General features: G+C 44.7%; 1 protein-coding gene across 1 annotated transcript in view; it reads left to right on the forward strand.

Moving 5' to 3' along the window:
- Positions 1 to 19,437, forward strand: part of LRRC43 (leucine rich repeat containing 43) — a 679,247-nt gene that overhangs the window by 160,340 nt on the left and 499,470 nt on the right. The window lies entirely within an intron of this gene.

The following is a 19,437-nucleotide window of genomic DNA, read 5'->3' on the forward strand; positions in this document are numbered from 1 at the left end:
TCGTGGTCCTCATAGATAGGAGAGTATCCTGAAGTCCCTTGCTTCCTCCATCACTTCATCCAGTTCTGCACAGGTTTTCTCGTTTCTTCACTCGAAGACCTACACATCTTTGTTCTAATTAGGTCATTATGAGTATCGCTGTAATGGTAAAAGCAGGCGGTATTTGGAATACCAGCTGTTTTCACCACCACAATCATTATGAGAAGTGATGTAAACACTCCACATGTGTTGATATACCTCCTCAAAATCGGTGTTATTCCCTCAAAATGTTACCTCCGCCCAAAAGGTGGGTAAGGGCATTTTCTCAAATTTTTGGTCTCTGCTGAATAAACCTTTTGGCTCTGCAAGGGATTGGTTGCTGAGAACCCAGAACGGTGGCAAGAATTGTTGATGAGCCTGTAAGCAAGGAAATGCCCAATGGGCAGACAGGTTATTACTGATCCTTCTCTGCATGTGTTCTCCAATCACTGCTGTCCCGAAGGCACTTCCAACACGGAAACAGTGATGGACATGTTTCAGATTTTGCAGAAAATTGGCAAGGGGTATTTCAGAACTACCACATTTGTAGCATGACTTTATTGCCAAAGACTGACACGGAGGTGGCCCGGGCCATGGGCTGTGCTATGAGAAAGTTGCCCTGTCCAATCCTGCCCTTCCTCCTGATTTAGGGGATATGAAATGCCAAGAGATTCCGACTAGTGCCAAAGACAATATGTGCCAAGCCATGTGGCTTGCCCTAGGTGCCAGTCTATCCTGCTACGGGAAGTGATGGGAAAAGGGGGTGATTGAACATTGCTCCCCGTTCTCTAAAAAGACAGACCTCTCCACAGCACCTCCCCTCTACTCTCAGCACCCCATATTAGGGTCAGACTCAACTACCACATTCAAAAGTGGAAGCAAATAACGATGGACAGATAGGTAGGTGCAACATAAAATTCGAAGGGTGCAATATTGAAATGTGTACAAAAGACTACAACATCATCACCAAAGGGGAAAACTGCAGTCTACTGTTACTCCTACAAAAAGAAGCATTAGCTCTACTCAGAAGGTTCGTATCGTATGACGGTGATTGAGACATTGTTTGGGAATCGTAGCAACTTGGGCCAGAATTTCCCTTCTAACAGGTCCCAAAATGCTTTATCGATGTTGAAACCAGCCTCGCTTCCAAATGTTATTGTTGCTACTACCTTCTGGTGGTAAAACATGATCACCGGTATGAGACAGAATTTTCCAAAGTCTGCATGCAGTTTTGCGCCTTGCAGCTTCAAGTTCTGCATTTTCAACTTCATATCTTCTGTCCACTGCCATTCTCGTATTGATTTGTTGAACAAAACACCTAGATATCTGATGTTGTCTGTTCGGTCAAGTTGTTTTCCAGCTGTGAACCATTTGACATTTTTGCCTCTTTTCCGAGGTTCAAGCCAAAGGTAATTATTTTTGTCTTTTCAACGTTTATTTCTAAGTCATTGCTTCTTAGGTATGATTCAAGGCTGTTTACCAGGCGCTGTAGTCATTTTTGAGTTGCGTCAATGAGCACCAAATCATTGGCATATGTTACCTAAATTATCTGGTGGCCATTAATTTTTTCTGGAAAGGACTGACTTTCTAGGAGTGTTGGAGGCAGGTCCGCGATATATAGTTTGAAAAGTAGTGCCGCCATGAGACAACCCTGCTTAACACCCCGTTCAGTTATTATTTTGTCAGGCAACTCGCCTTCACCATTAATTCTTACTTGTATTGATGTTTGGGAGTGGAGTTGTTTGATTGCCTGTAACAAGTCTAAAAGACAATCCCACTTCATTAGTTTGCTCCAAAGGGTTCCTTTATTGACACTGTCAAAAGCTTGATGTAGGTCTACAAACACCAGAAACAGATGTTTACCTCCTTTTATTGTTTCCAGTTTCAGCAAATTGAGCAGTGTCAAGTTTAACTCGACTCCTACACCTTTGGAAAATCTAGTTTGTCTTGGATCTATGATGTCCGCACACTATGCCCATTTTGCCAGTCTATTTTGTATAAAAAGTAGCAAACATTTTTCCAATGACATCCAACAAGGCAATCAGATGGTAGTTAGTTGGATCCATATAATCTCCCTTTTTGAAGATCGACACTACAACCGCTGATTGCTAAATTGCAGGAATTTTCCTTGCCTTTTAAATTTGCCTAAAGAGTATTTCAGTAAATTTGGCCCATTGCTCTTTCTTTGTCTTCAGCATTCTATTCGATAGGCAATCCGGGCCTGCAGCACCAGAGTTCTTTAATTTTGAAATTGCATCAGCTATTTCCTCTTTTGAGCAGCCTACTTTCCATTCAACTTTCTTCTCTGGGATTGAGTTTGCCTCCTGAGACATCTGTTTTTTAAACACATTCGAGAAGTGACTTTCCCACAATCCTGCGCTTACTTCACTGCTCATGTTCACTTTCTGAGTTAAAACACCAGTGTTTAGCCTTGCCCACGTTTCTCTGCTCTTATGTGTGCATATTAGTTTCAACATGCCTTCTGCGCGTTCTTAGGCACGAATTTGCCTGAATGATATCAACCAATTTCGATATTTTTGGCTGCATTTTTTTTATCTCTTGGAACATTTTCATACGATTACAAGACTTTAGCTTCTTTACGTCCTGGTTCATTTTTTTCTTCTGCTCCACCACCATCATACTGTATGGATGTCTGTGCGTTGGGTAGACCGCTCTGCAGCCTTTAGCTGTTGTTTTAAATTGCAATAGTAGATTTCCATTATCCATGGTTAACCCACCACATGGTTCGTCCATTGTCAACTTTGTGGTTATCTGAAATTTCCTTACGGCGTATTCTTAGCCTATTTGATCCCTGATTTATTTCCAATTCTTCGACATAGTGATCCCCAGAAGACAAGTGAGCAGCTTCCCATGTCATAATTACTGCATCATGGTCACTATTTTTCATCTTCAAAATTGTCAGATTTTTGATTTTATGTAGGAATCGCCTCTACTAAGTATTTTGTGGCTTCATGTCTGTGCCATGTAAATCTAGCCAGAATATCACCACTTGTCTGGCCATTTAGCATGTCGCAGTTCCTGGTTGCTAATTCCTGCATCCACTTTCAGCCTCGATCTGCTTTCCAGTTTCCCTTCTCTGGTATTATTTGCCCCTTTTCGTTGACCCATGAGAAATTCAGATCGGCACACACGATTGTGTTGGGATTATGAAATTCTAACATACAATCATCGATCAATGTCATGAGCGATGCTATGAACTTTCCTGAAGATATTTTAGCGGGATTCCAATATGTGTTTACAATCAGCATCTCTTTGCTTTTACTTTTATTTTTGTAGGCAAATTGGATTGTTGTTCCTTGCACAAATATGTTTGGGTTTGAAGATTTAATTACGGACCATTTTGAGATGTTCTTCTCCAGGGTTAAAAGGCCTGAAAATGGACAGCCAGTCGAGTTTTTCATTGCTGCATTTATTAACACTGTATATCCATCACAGACAGGCGCGTCCCGGAACCATGCTTCCTGAAGGCATATTATCGAGTAGTTCCCTTTCTTTAGTTCATCGTCTTGAAATAAGTGCAGGAAGCCTCGTGTGTTCCAAGAAATTAGTGAACGCTCGTAAAAAAATCCTGGTTGTATTGGCTAGTGTTGTTGCAGCTGTCTTTCACTCTGATCCTTTGTCGAGTGCAACTTGTTACGAGGCACTCTCTCAGTAGAGCGGTCAGATCTTTTCCTCTCATATATCTCCTTGAGAATTTGTCTCCTTTGTTAATTTTCAGTCAGTCGGTTTTCAGTTCGAGTCGAGCTATTTGGCACTTTGGCCAGATGTCGCTTATCAGATTCTGAATATCCACTCAGCTCATATCCGAATGTTAGCAGTTCATTTTTTGCAGCATAGAGGACTTTTTCAACTAATTGTGAATGAATGTGTCGGATCACCCAGTCCAATCGATTTCAGACACATATTCCACAATGTCGATGTCTTCTGTTTTGACTGTTCTCAGGGAAAGAACACAATGTAATCATTTCATTGTGTTGCGCCGATTTAAATTCACATGATTTATTTATTGTAGGACATTTTCAAGTTGTAATTTCCTGGAAGATTGAGTTTTTTCTCTATGATCAGTTTTTGCCTGAGGATCTTTTACACCTATCCTTTGCACCTGGGATGTGGTGAATTTTGGGTTCAATTTTGAGGTAGACTCAATGGGCCTCATTACGACCCAGGCGCTAATGGGTTAACAGCGCCGTAAAAGGCTGCGGCGCCGTTAACCTATTAGCGCCTAATTACGAGGTCCCTTTGCGGGACCCGACCTTAACGGCTGGTGTAGACCAGCCGTTAAAGTAGGGACCAGCAAAGGGATCTTGGTGCTAATTACGGTGCCGCAATTTGCGGCACCGTACTTAGCGCCTTCCCCATTCCCATTGAGCCCTATGGGGAAAAAATGGGAATGGGGAAGGGCCATGGAGGAAGGGGGAATTACCGCCCCGCCAACCTTGGTGGATTCGGTGACTTACCGGCATGGACCATGGTGCTAATAGCACCATGGTCTTCCGCCAGGGTCGTAATGAGGCCCAATGTCTTGGCCACTTTCGATGGGTTGGAAATAATCTTTTTAGGGGGAGGAGAGATCTTCCCATTAAAGACTTTTATGTCAAGCTGTCGGGTTCCAACCCCAAACTTAGCATATGTTGGTGAGTCTCTCTTTCTCTCATTATTAGACTAGATTGAGGCATCCAAAGGAATTACGCTTGTTTCATTGTCTTTTGAATCCGGTTCTCTAATGCTTTGCCTGTCGTCATCTTCAATTGAATAAGTTGACAGGTTTGCAAGGCCTACTGCAGTGAACGTGTCATTAGAGACCACATCATCATCCTCTAGTCTTGGTCGCTTGTTTACATTACTTTCTTTAGTTTCCACTCTGATGTCGTGAGCTTTGCCATTATTAATTTTGTTTGAGGGACGTTCAAACATTGTGGATCGAGGTGGAGTCATTAGATTTCGTATAAATTCTTTTGAGCCATTTCACTTATTTAACAAACTTTTGCCTGCTTTCACAGTCATGTCCTTCATTGAAACTTTTTTTGTGACAATTTCGTGTTTATCTTTCCTTTTGTCATATTTTGCAATTTTTTTTTATTTAATCGTTAAAGATTCCAAACGTAGTTATTTTTTGTTGATGCGTTTCCTAGTGGTGGAATTCCAAGTGTTGTCACTACGCCACCACTAGTTTCTTTCTGCTGTAGTTGAGCAGTTTTATATTGCTCAGGAGGGAATTTGTTATTAGTTATGGCCTGCTCTCTCTCCTGATTTGGACTCATGGCAGGTTCCACTCCAACTGCTTTTTCAAGTCTCTCTCCCAGTATCAATGACAAATGATCTTGGTCTCCTATTTTTTCTGACCCTATGTCTTGCTTGAGAGTTAATGTGCAATTATTTCGTATTTCCATTTGACTCCTTCTATTACTTGAGATCACCTGGTTTGTTTCCTTTTCAGGAACGTTTTGCTCTGATTTTCCGCTGCTTTTATTTCTACAGTGGTATTGAGTTGCTTCTTCATTTGGCCTCATTTTGTGGAAGTTGTGCCTCATCCACTTGATACAATCAACCACGGCTTCCATTAGTTCCGTTTTTTAGGTCGTCTTGTTCCGAGCTAGACCACTTATGGCCTCATTACAACTACGGCAGTAGCCGTGCCGGTATTTACTGGCACGGCTGCCGCCCGAGTTATTTTTTACTGGCACTCGGCAATGGGGATGCACCAGGGCATTCCAGCCCCGGAGGACCCGACCCATCCCCATTGCCGGGTGCCAGTAATAATTACTCCCCATTCCCATTTGAGCCCGATAGGGCTCAATGGGAATGGGGAGGTTGGATGCACCGGCACCATTCGTGAATCCAACATGCTCTGTTCGCGGGTGCCAGTACGCCCGCTAGGTCAGACCTGTTGGGAGAAAAGGCACCCGCGAGCAGAACTCGTAGTTTGCCGGTCCGGTCGCTTACCGGCGCTGTTACTACCAGACCGGCAAACTTGTAATGAGGCCCTAGTCTTTGATGCCATTTAGAAGAAGTTTCCACCTCATGATCTAGTCTTTTACATGTGTGTTCAGTAAAGACTTCTAAGGCATTCAATTTGGAGTTTATCAATGCACGTAACGAACCCAGGTCTTGTAAGGTTTCATGAAGTGATTCATACAGTTTGACAAAAGGCACCATGGATATCGAGGTGGCTGCCAGCACATTATTGTGTATCTGTAGTCCTACGGCGACCGAAAAGATGGTTTTTGTTGTTTGGTTCAGTGTCATCAACATTCGGACGGAACGTTTTTGATTTGGACTGGGAGTTTTCAACTCTGGGACAGAACTCCTTTGGAAACTGATTTATTTCGGCGTTTGTTAGTCCACCTGTTTTTTTTTGGTGAGTGGTCAACGGTCTATTCATGTTTGCCATAAGATTGACCTTTCCTGACTGCGGTGTACTCGCTGAGTCTTTATAATGCCAACGTTTAACTCCAGGTCGCTTCCACTTCTGATATTTTTAGTTTTAGAGTTCCCTGGCATTTGGACAAGCTCAATTGGAGTTTCACTTTCTTTCCCATATCTTGCTATTTCGCAAGTAGCGTTTAATCTCTGTTTTAGCATCAGAAAGTCATTTTTGAGACCCTCTGCTAGCCGAGCTTCTCTTGCAGCTAAGTCAGAGTACGAATGGTGGTGTGAGCCAAAATCATTTCCACTTTTCGTCTTGTTGAAGTCAGCAAGCTGACATTGGGCCTCATTACGATCGTGGCGGTCCGGAAATAACGGTGGCGGTAAACCCGCCGCCACCGTTGTTTCCGGACCGCCTGATCCCGACCCCTGCAGGCGGGAGGTGATGTTCCCGCCAGGTCTGACCTGGCGGGTTTACCCGCCCGCCTGCAGGCGGACGAGGAAACACCGGCAGCATTACAAGATGCTGCCGGTGTTTCCATGATCCCGATTCCCATTGAGTCCCATAGGACTCAATGGGAATGAGGATTTACACCATTCCGCCTCCGTGATTCCCGGAAAACCGGGGTTGTGATGCCCCGGTAATTCCGGGAGTCACGGAGGCGGAATGGTAATACGAGTCCGGCGTTAACCAGGCGGTTTTACCGCCTCGGTTAACGCCGGACTCGTAATGAGGCCCATTGTTTCTCAGTAGAGTTGATTATGAGCTCACTGTCGTCATCTCTTTCATTTGCTACAAGCAGTCTCGCCCCCCGTAGTGCTGTCCTTGCACTTTCAATGACTGCTGGACCATTGCTAATTTTATCATCAATCAGTTTTTGAGTTGATGAATCTTCTTTGTGTTGGCAATCGAGCTCAGGGCCACCTTCGTTTTGGGCTATAGGTCTGCTGTCAAAGACAGCCATTTGAGCTCTGCCCAATTTCAAGGAGAAGGTTGTTTGAATTTCCGTGGCATTGTCTTGCTCTTTGTCGAAGAGGCTGCAGACTATGCCAACACTAGCCTTGTATGTTCCAGTTAGATCATTCACTGGAACGCTTTTGGTATGTGTATTGTACCTTGGGACATCGTGGCCACTGCAGTCTGCCGGGCTTGGCTACATCAACTGCGAAGGATCAATTTGCTCGCTCATTTCCACTAATTCCACATCAGTGATTTAAACACATGAAAACTCTTCCGTCTTATCCTCTTATTCCGTTAGTCGTGTTCCGTCTGATCCTAATGGAAGGGCGGGTGTTTTGAAGCCATTAGCGCTGGCATTATGCGTGCCTTTAAAGCGGGTGGAAGGCAGGGAGACTGAGACATAAGACTCAGCCGAGTTCAAAATCAAACGCCCGCGTTCACAAATGACTGGTGGTAATTCACATAGTGAATTTAGTGGGTTAAGATCCATTTCAATTACTAGTTTTTCTCCTGACTCAAAACTGGTAAGCACTCACCTCTTACACTTTGACTGCAGGTAGTGACATAGGACTCCAAACACGTCGCTGCTGCTTCTCCCGGGTGAATGGCCCGACTGTCTCTGGCATTTTTAAAGTAAGCCCAAAATGGTCAGAACAGGTGTCAAATTGCAGTTTGCTGTTTGTGGATAAAAAAGAGAAGTCCTTAGAGCCTCGGGTGTGCAACCACACAACCTCACACCCGAAGACCCAAAGACTCTACGTCCTGACTCAGCGGCGGGAGTCAGTTTTTGAAGGTTAAGGTTAATGATATGATATGATATGATATGGCATTTGTAACGTGCCCATACACAAGTGTTTCAAGGCGCAACGAGGCGGGGGGAACACGGGGAGACAGACAACGATCCTACTAGGCCAGGTGTCATTCAGACCGCGCAAGTGCAAGGGTAGAGGGGACTGGGAAAAGTGCAGGGGGAAGGGGAGAGGGGGAAAGTGCTGTACATGGTTAGTAGAATACAAGATAAATAATAGGGCCAGCTGGTGGCAAGTGCAAGGAAAGTGCAGTAAAGGTTAATAGAATACAAGATAAATAATAGGGCCAGCTGGTGGCAAGTGCAAGGTAAGTGCCGGGAGAAGGGGCTGTGGGATACAAAGACAGTACCGTGGTGCAGGTAGGCAGTGCAAGAGAAGAGTGGCTGTGCCAAGGACCGAGATCGGTGAGTGGTCCAGTAGCAGATTCGGTGCAGGTTCAGTGGTTTTAGCAGGGGAGAGAGGGAGAGAAAGCGGAGGCAAAGAGGAAGGTTTTGAGGTGCTTCTGGAACCGGAGATGGTTCTCCTCAACTTTCAGGGAGGCAGGAAAGCTGTTCCAGAGGGAGGCCCCTGCTGCGGAGAGAGATCTACCCCCAGCTCGTTGCTTGGAGAAGCGGCTGACCCTGAGGTAGTTGGAGGTGGATGAGCGAAGAGCTCGAGAAGGAAGATATTTAGGAAGAGAGAGTTGAAGGTATTTCGGCCCAAGGCCCCAGAAGGTCTTGTGGACAATACAGAGGGTTTTGAACTTAATCCTCGCACACACTGGGAGCCAGTGCAGTGATTTCAGTCCTGGAGAGATACAGTCCTTGGGCTTGAGGCCAAGGACAAGTCTCGCAGTCCTGTTCTGGATGAGTTGCAAAGGGCGAAGAGTAGAGGCAGGAAGATTTAGATAGAGGCTGTTACAGTAGTCCAGCTTTGAGAGAACCAAGGCTCTGGAGACAGTGAGCTTCTTGGGGAAGGAGAGGAAAGGAAGGATCCCTCTGAGGAGGTGTAGCTGGTAGTGTGACTTCTTAGAGACGTCAGATATGTGTGGAGAGAAAGAGAGTGTGGAGTCGAAGATGACCCCAAGGTTTTTTGCCTTGCAGGTAGGCGCAGGAAGAGGGCCAAGGGAGGCCGGCCAGAGAGCTGCAGGGAAGGAGGGAGTGGGTGTGCCGATAAGTAGAATCTCAGTCTTACTGGCATTAAGGCAAAGGTCGTTGGCGGCACACCATTCCTGGATAGCAGAGAGACAGTCAGAGATGAGGGAAGGGGAAGAGGAGGCATAGGGTAGCCTGAAAATGAGCTGGGTATCATCCGCGTAGCACTGAAAGTTGGGACAGAGAGCGGCGATGCGGTGAGCAAGAAGTGCCAGATATTGGTTGAACAGCCAGGGGGAGAGGTTAGAACCCTGGGGGACACCACAGGTAGAGAAAAAGATGTCAGAGAGGAAGGAACCCAGTTGGACCTGGGAGGGTCGATTGGAGAGGAAGGCGGTCAGCCACGCCAGAGCCTGACCAGTGATACCCAGGTTATCATGGAGACGGTTGAGCAGGATGGTGTGGTTGACAGTGTCAAAGGCAGAAGAGAGGTCGAGCAAAATGAGAACACAAGGGGTGCTAGAGTCAAGGTTAGAGAGCAGGTCCTCAAGGATGTTCAGGAGAGCAGTTTCTGTGCTTCTGGCAGCTCTGAAGCCAGACTGGTGGTCATGAAGACTACCAACAGATTCAGCATGGAGATTAAGTTGGGAGATGGCCAGTTTCTCAAGGAGCTTGCCCAGGAAGGGAGTGATAGAGATTGGGCAATGGTTAGCTGGGCAGGAGGGGTCGGAGGAGGGTTTCTTAAGAAGGGGGTGCACAAGAGAGTGCTTGAGGGGGGAAGGGAAGACTCCTGAGGCGAAGGAGTGATTGCAGAAGTCAGACAGGGCAGGAGCCAGGGAGTCGATGTGGTCCTTGATAGTTTTGGAGGAACAGGGGTGGACCTGTTTTGATGAGACTTTCATAGATCGGACTTGTCTCGAAACCTGGTCAGCAGAAAAGAGGGGAAAGGCAGAGAAGGAGGGAGGAGGGGTGGCTGCAGAAGGGCCAGAGGGAGAGCAGGGAATAGAGGGGGGGAGGTGATAGGAGGAGAGTGAGGATAGGATGTCCTGAGTTTTTGAAATGAAGTGAGAGGCCAGTGCCGTGCACAGGGCCTGAGAGGGGACAGGAGAGGTGGAGACTGCAGCAGGGTTGGCCAGCTCCTTGCAGATTTTAAAGTGTTCGGCCGAATTGTTAGATGCCGCAGAGATGCGGGCTTGGATAAGGGCTCTCTTCTTAGTGAGAACGGAGAGCCGGTATTGCCTTTGGAGCAGGCGACAGGCCAGTTTGTCAGAGGATGAACATGAAGCACGCCATTTCCTCTCTGCCACCCTGCACTTGCGCTTAAGGGTGACAAGATCCGAGTCATACCAGGAGTTACATTTGGCTTTGGGCTTCAGGCGGATCCTCATGACAGTGGCAAGGATATCAAGGGTATCAGATATAGCAGAGTGGAGAGTGGAGAGGGCTGTGTCAGGGTGGGAGTCAGCCGAAGGGGGAGGAGGGGGCGAAAAGGTGGTAGCGAAAGCCTCAACTGACACGCGCTTCATGGGTCGGATGAAAACTAAAAGAGGACTGTAGCTGCTGCTCCTCAGTCAGCCAAAAACACAGCAGGCAGCAAAGAGAGTCTGGACCCAAAGATTCTACGTCCTGACTCGTTTCATTAATAATCTCACCCCAACCTCCTCCCCACCCGTCTTAACCACTTACCCCCACATATATATTTTTTTTAAATTGACATTTTCTTCGTTATAAGTGTTTAAATCAAATTGCTGTTCGTTATTTTCCATTCATTATAATCACTGCATACCAGTGTAGCCATGTTCACCCTGAACAACTCTTACTTCCTCACAGTGGCATAGGCAGGCTGTGACACGCCAGTCAAAGCCCACCCTCTTTGCCCCAGTGCCTAATCTGTGGCTCTGGCCACTGCTCGGCTGTGTCCAGACCTGCTGATGAGAGCCGATGAGGGTGCATGTTTCCTTGCTTGAAGCACAAAGAAGTGTTACACATTTTTGGGGGATGGGCAGCGTCTCATAATGTCCCATGCCAGCTCTGAGATAATTAAAAAGGCTTGCATCATATTGTGATCTCATACTTGTACTCCTTTATTTATTAATTGTACATGAAGGCAACATGCATGTGCTAACATGCCCAGGACTTACAGAACATACATTGATATCTCCATGTCAGTATATTCTTTAACCAACCAGAGTGGGGAGGAAGTAGTTGGGTGAGAGAAGTGGGCAGTGCATTGTCTGCATTATACCTTTACATTTGTCACGCCCATCAATTAATTTGCATTCAGATTACTAGTGTACAACAGAAAAGAAAACATGGATGTAATTGCGGAACTGAGCAACAGACAGCAGGGCAATTTAGGTTTTGGTCTCCATGCATCCATTCCCAAGGAAATTAAAGTGTCCAATCTAGTGGCACATCCTACTTTAGTGATTGCCAGGCATAAATGGAACAACAGTGCCTAGGCCAGACCTGCCCTTCCAGTTGGCTCCCTGTCAGGTCAGCAATATATGTTTCCTTGACTAGCTCCTGATGCCGCTGCACTCATATTCTTACTTTGTGTGAACACTGGGTTTCAAATCCTATGTCATCAGTGAGTGCACCCAAAGATGGGTCTACTGCACAGGTCTGACCTGGCACACTCACGCGGGCAGGTTATTCTGTTGGTAATCTGTACCAGATCCATGAAGTCACATTGCATAATTGAATACTTCAAATAATGAATAACCCAACTCAACCCACAGAAGTGCCTACCAAATAGGACAGGTGCTCAGATGTCCTCTTTCAGCTTCCCTGGCCTCCTCTACAACTCATGCTCACCTTGCAGCTTCAGAATTGCCAATGGAAATTAGGAGCTGCTGAATGCAGGTACCACAGAGCAGGTATTGCCGAGAGTTGGCCAGAGATTTTCCTGGGCCTTTATTAACGCCCTTCACAATGGCAGGCCAGGGCTCCAATCCTGCAAACCATCCTAGACTTTCACTCCTTCTGTCTCTTCATTTCCAAGGAATCGTTCAAGATGGCAACCTTAGGACAGATCATTTTTGTGCTCCAGTTGAAGGACTGGCGTGTTGCGAGATGTATTTATGCATACCGTTGTATTCCTATCTGGCGTACATGTAGGAAGTATCTGCAATTTATGAACAGCAGGATACACTCTGAATCCAGGTCCCTTTGTCACCACAGATTGACAACCACGGCCTGTCAAAAGGTCATGCCATGATCGGGCCTTTCTTTTTTGTAAGAGCTGCACATGTGCTTCCGCCTGGTTGCTGCTCAGTGAGGGCAGACCTGGTCTCCCCACGGGTTTCGCCTTCAGGTGGCATCATTACTTTTCATGTTCGGTTACATGCTGCTTGGTTCTGAGGCAGTGCCCCCATAAGGGCTTTACTGGATACACATTTGGGAAGTGGTCTTTGATTGCAGGGTGCAATCCATTAGGATTCGTCCAATTATGACCACTCACACTCTTCCACAGCACTGTGATTGTGTCAAAGGGCATGTTGTGTGATGCTTACTGTATCTAGATGGGTGGTTTTGCTTGCCACATGATGATATTTGCTCAGATTGACCTGTCGCAGCATTGGATCCTGGACAGTGATCTGAAGTCCATAAATGGTGAAGCTGAAAGACCCCTCAATTGTGGTTCAACAACATAAATATCTTTGATTAATTGTCCTTGTTCTAATGTGTTTTATACTTTCCATCCTAATAGATTCTTAGGTAGTACCTGTTGGCCCCTTGCGTTTTCATAATTACGCTGTTCTCCTACAGGGATGATCAATAACATCATGGCCTAAAGCTAACAACAGTCTTCCTGACATTGATAGCATTCCCACTAACAATGTAATGCGTGGGAGGGCTGATTAACACCACCACATGGTGTTTTACATCTACATGCAGGGTCTACTACTTTCAAGCTTCTGTATATGAGCACTAAACAGCCAATCACTGGCCCGGTGTTTAGAAACTGCAAGGTGACATATTGAGAAGTCTGACTCCTTATTTATTTATTTTTTTATTTGGATTTGTAAAGCGCACTAACAGCCAAAGGGCATCATGGATGTGGGCCGAGTGATGTGGTTCTCCCATTGATCTTGAGGTCAGTGGCTGGCTCTAGATAGATTTGTCTGCCTCCAGCAAAGAAACAAAATGGGTCCTGGATGGAGAAGGACTCTTTCTCTCTCTCTCTAGCAGTGCATTAATACTCCCATAGTAACAACTGTTTCTGTTTTTCACTCTGGCAAATACAGTTACCTCAAACTGATACACAAATATTGCAAGTTTGAACTATAATTCTGTCTTCCAAGCGGCTACAATGATTTTTTGTTTTCAGATCTGTTGAAACTGGTTATGAGACCCCTCTGCTTCTAGAGCTCAGGGCAGAACTTCTAGCTCAGCAGTGAGATCTTGTTTTCCACCCTCCTCATCAAAAATATAGGTTAGCCACCTGGTTCCCATGGCATTGACTCATTGTTGTCTCTGTATGTGTCAAGAGAAAAAAGGATTATTTGTGCAGCCTAAAACAATTCATGAGACTTCAGTCCAAAAGCAAACAGATCAGTGTCTATTGCTTAACATGCTGTACCAGTCTGACCTTGAAGACTGTAATGTGTCAGGGTGATCAACAATGTATGCATGCCTGTCTGAGCAAAACTAGAAATCAGGTACAAAGACAGGCACTGATAAAGAAAAAAGGATTTCCAGGAGGAGGTATTTAAGCTGTAATGCTGTAATGTTTTCCAAATGCTTTATTCCATCCCTGCATGATGAAGTGGTGAAATGCCACAAAAGCTCACAAATAAGAAAATAACTAACTTTGTTAGTTTAATTAAGGGATTTAATTGTTGTGTTCTTTTAGATCAACAATATATATATATTCTAATTTGGGTGTGTGTGTATGACACATCACTGATGATATCACTGGTCACATCATTGGTCACATCACTAATTACATCATACTGCCATCAATGATACCACTGGTCTGATTCATTAGATTTTGAAATATGACATCTCTGCTTTGTTACATGCCATATATGTGCATATGTCATACTTACACAGTACATTGTAGTGTGCCCTTGGTTCTTTAAATGTAACATACAATTGTATACAATATACAAGTGTAAGTATGTACAGACATTATGCAGAAAAATAGTATATACACATGCATGTACTTTGGAAGGAAATCTGTTATAGTTGAATACAAATTACTAATTAATTTTTAAAAGAAATAACTAAGAATATTAGCAATAAATTGTTGTTTTTGTTTCTCCTCTGTTCCCCTCCCTTTGCCTGGTCGCGCTCTGAAACACCTGTGTAAGAGCGCGATATAAATAAAATATCATATCATATCATATGTCTATAATTAAATATTTACTTTCTAATATTCATTTCTTTTCTGTAAATTTATTTATGTAGTAACTGATTTTCTTTGTATATTAACCAAACTTCGAATGCATAGATTTTATACTATCACAATGCACGCGGGCACATACTTTCTTTTATATGAGATTATTTTCATAAAACTTGTCATCTAGAAGAAAATGTGTTCATGTAATGTTCTTACGGTAAGGAGAATTGTAAACTTAAGTGTGAACATTCACTATTTGTATAACACTTACTATTAAACATGTTTCTACTTCTGTCTATTCTTCTCATTTTCTTTAATGTTTTTATTGCGCGTTTTAGTTTATTCAAACTTTTGCACACATTACAAAACATGACAAAATGAATATGATTACATTACCGATCATAATAAACTTGACATTCATTAAACTGAATCATAGATAAAATGCAATTCATCACTTGCAGAAATAGAAAAACAAAATAAGAACTTCATTGACTATTCAATATTGGTTAAAACAGTAATTCATCCAACCCTATACTGACACAATTCTTTCATTATTCATCATTCCTTTCTTATTCATGAATTATCCACATTCTGATCTACCCTTTACCTTATTGTTTTCCACGTCAATCGGATTTATTGCGTATTGCCAAACCTTGTGGGCTGCTCCTGTTCTTGCTATTAAAAATAGCTAGCCAGAGTGACAATTCATTCTGTATAGACCCTAATAGTCCCATCATTCCATATGGTTTCAAATAAACATTTTCTAATTTGACACATTTTGTGATGAGATGTTCAATGGTCTCTATTTGAAGGCCACACAGTCTACATACTCGTTGCTCCATTGGTTTATGTATTCTCGCACCCAGTCTCGACACTGTCAGTAACAGGTTCAATCTCAATTTCATTGCAAAATAGCTCAATTTGGGATCATCCCATTCTGTTAGATAACAAAGGGGTTTCAGCCACGTAAATTTCTGTCTTGCATATTTTGCATAGGAATGTTTCCTCTGTAGATGATCAATAGAGTTTATACGATCCCATTGATATGCTTTCTTAATAAGGCTTCTCTTCATGAGTGTTTGCTTGCCAGAGTAATCTATGCTGAAGCCAATCTGTGTGTAGAAATGTTCAAGATTGTAATTCCATATTTTCACATGGAGGCACCCCTTTGTTCTTTCAAAATGTGTACACCACCCAAACTAAGTTTTGCCCTCCTCAGTTTTAGTTTTGGCTATTAGGTGTCGCTGAAAGCGCCACCGTAAAAGCTGAAACTATTGTCATTAGAATAAGAGCTTTCACATAAGAGCTTGAAAGAGGGGCTTTGAATGTAGTTTTGCAATGAATTTCAATGCAGATGACATATGAGGATGGATTTATGTAGTTTGGCTATGTGTTCCACCCGTTTAACGCCATTGCTAAGTGAAATCTATAGGATTTCCCTCCCATTCCTACAAATTTTTCCTACAACCACACCTCTTTTTGCACAGTTGGCTGAATTTGTATTGTGTGGTGAATTTGTCACCCATTTTTACTTCCAAAATGGCGGCCACCATATGTTAATGTTGATAAAAAGTTGACTTCATTGAGGCTTTAAAAATATTTGCTGCAGCTTTTAAGTTATGTTAAATATTTTAATGTTTTGTATTAAAAATAAACAAGTTACTGTATACACAGGTTTTTTTTAACAAAATGTCTCTGAAAACGGCCATGCTTTTATTTGTGGGTGTATGTTTAGTTTTTATTTGGAGTCGAAATGATTCACAAAAGTTCTATGCTTTTGGTAGGCTAGTGTTTTCTGGGACGCGTGTTATCGTGTCCAATCAAAACAGCACATGTCTTCCATCCCCTGAAAGTGGGAAGATTGTCCTACTGTCAGACATTCTTCCACTACTCACAGAATGTCTTGAGCTTCTCGATGAATTTGGCAGTTTGATACAAACAGGATATTACATCTTTATCCTGTGGACGCGAATGTATGGTCAGTCAGGAATTACCCTTCCAATACAGTGGACAGGTCTGCAAACGACTGAAAGCTATTGTTCCTATGTCCGGAGCCCGAGAAAGTGAAATGCATTTTAAAATGAATATAAAATGTAAATAATAGTTGACCTATTTAGATTTTGTAAAAGTATTTTATCATTTAAAAAATAATACTTTTTAACAGGCTCCACCTGCCCTGGGTTACTTGTTTCACAGAAATCGCGTTGCATTGCCAAGTGTGTGCGGAACGTTTGCTTCATTGCTAGAGTCCATATGCTGTAACGCATAGGCTGAAACAATAAAAGGGGCCAAAAATGGCTTGGGGGAAGTGGATTGCTCTTCATTTCAGATATGGACCCAAAGCAGTGGCAAATAAAACTGCAGGCCAAGCATAGTCCAAGCAATCCCTTTACCTATGCACGCGTGGATGAGTAAGGCACAGCAGGCCTCATTGTGAAACCACAGTACCCCGAGAACAGGCTGATCGCATTAGTGTTAAGATGCAGCAATGTGTCTGGTGCTGGCGGGCCCTGTCCCTGAGCACAGCACCCTGTGCACGCGGAGGCGATGGCAGCCTCGTGTGTGCAGCTACCGAATAAGGACATTGCAGTGTACACAAGGTAAATGAGTAATGTACTATCCATATTGCATTTTTGAATGTATGGCATGGCACAGAGGCCCGTATTATGGACGTCTCTTTTCTTTAAATTCAAATAGCCTCAAGAAATGATACAAAAACTACAGCTCTCCTAATCCCTTAGTGCCAGCTCTTCCCCTTCCCAGTCCTCCAACAGCCATGCACAGTGCTCTCATCAGACCCTCCAGAATATTGCAGCAGGAGACTGCCTATTTTGCGGAATAAACACATGGTGTGGTACAAAATTGTATTTATTGGAGCATATTTGCTGCCTATTACTTTATTGACAGGAGGGAAGTGCTAAAGAGCAAGGGCGAAATAGAGCTAAGTTTCTAGAAAGAGACAGTGTGTATCAAGCTGCAAGAGAGCCATGCTGTCATTATTTGCACATTTTGTATGTGTTGTCTGCAATCAATTTAATAGAAAGAGTGCCAGATGTCCTTGACTTGACAGAACAGTGTTTGTTTTGCACTACTTTCTCGGTCTAATGTTTGTGTCTACAAATCCTGAACTGTGTCCAACAAAATGTTGTAGAAAGGCCTGGGGGATTCAGGACCATTGACGGTGTGGTGATGTGTAGCCAGTCACCATTGCAGTAACGCACTCTTCAAAGACAGTGGTGATGCAGTTAGCTACATCCATGGCCACAGAATGCACTTTGCATTAAGAACTGTCTCTATGGGCTGTATGCTTGTGCTGCTGGAAATGCATCGGAGGGACAGGGCCTCCGTATCCTTGTCCTTTACTGCTTTTATTGTGTGTTCTGTTGTGTTTTCCGCGCAGGAGTTCATGTGGGACTCCTGGCGGTGCAGCTCTCTCTTTTGGTTTGGTTTACAGACCCCTGGGATGTCCTTATGGCACCCATGGGTGGGGGTACAATCCTGTGCCCCTAGTGTATGTTTTTGGGCACCTGTGGGTGGCCCACAGAGCAGGGTACTGGCTGGTGGCAGCTCTGTGCTGAATTGACTGGTGCCCTGAGCGTCCTCCATTTTGGGGTGCCCAGGCCCTGTCATTGGAATCGGTAGATCCCTGATGGAGACAAGATGGCCCCGTGACCTCTTTCCTTCCATCGCCTGTTACCTTGATTTTCCCAAAGTCCTGGGAAGCCCTGACTCTGTCCCTTCCCCCTGACTGGCTGTTGGGTGGAAGTTCCATATATGGTGTGTTGTGAAGTCCAGGCCAGACTGGCTGGAGCCTTCCCAATGACTGTATGCTGTGGATATACCCTGTGGGTGGGACCTGGGTGAATGGAGTGTGTGACTAATATGCACTTCACGTTGTGGATGTCTGGTTTCTGGTGTTTGACACAATGACTGAGATATCCCTCCCCGAAACTGGTATGAATGCAGTGTGTAGTGTTGAATCGCTGGGTACTTGTCCCAATACACATTCCTTGTTGTAAGTGTCTGAGAGGGAGGAGTGTGGCCTGAATGCACTTTATGCCTGATTGGCTGACTTACTGCTGAATGCCCTTCTGAGTGATTGGTTGCCTGAGTGTGACCCAGCAGAATGAATGGGAGATCAACTAGTATATCTGGGGGCCTCTCACTGCTAGAATTCGTTCAGAAGCTGAATTTGAAATTGATGCTTAATCTCGAAGCCGAGCCTGAAGAAGAAGGTTGACTGCTGTCTCCCTTCGCCGAAAGCCGAAAGCCGTCGAGACTGATCCAAGAGAGGACCTGGTTAGGCACCCTCTTCCCGTGCTCCGAGGGACCATCGAGCACCGCTAACCTTCGCCGAAGCACCCTGGAAGTCAGACCCTCGAAAGGCTGCCGACCGGAGACTGGGACAGCCGAGGAGAATGAAGATAAGCACTGGACATTCCCTCCACCATCGTCGACCAGGGTCCGCAAGTCTGCTGTAACCGCTGGAGGCCCGTCGAAGCCGTGCTGCCCAGAAGAGGGAACCGATTGACGCCGTGCCGCAGACGACCGGAGCCGCACGCTCCTTTGCCTAAGACTTTTATCCCGCCGGAGAAGGCCGTGCCTTCCGTCGACGCGCTAAGGAACATCCGCCGGTGGGTTTCCCACCACCCAACGGCCGTAAAGACGCCGGACGACTCAACGTCCTTGTTGGGTCACAGTTCTTCACAATCCCCCGCCTCGATGCCGAGTTCACTTTCTTCGAGGGATCTCGACGATCCGTGGCTCCTGCTTTAAAGGGAGCCGCTCAAGAAGGATCTGTCAACGACTCGTCGTCGAACTCTGCTATTCCAGGTACTTTGG

The sequence above is a fragment of the Ambystoma mexicanum genome, chromosome 10 (genome assembly GCF_040938575.1).
Source record: "Ambystoma mexicanum isolate Mex_15411 chromosome 10, UKY_AmexF1_1, whole genome shotgun sequence".
Lineage (NCBI taxonomy): Eukaryota > Metazoa > Chordata > Amphibia > Caudata > Ambystomatidae > Ambystoma > Ambystoma mexicanum.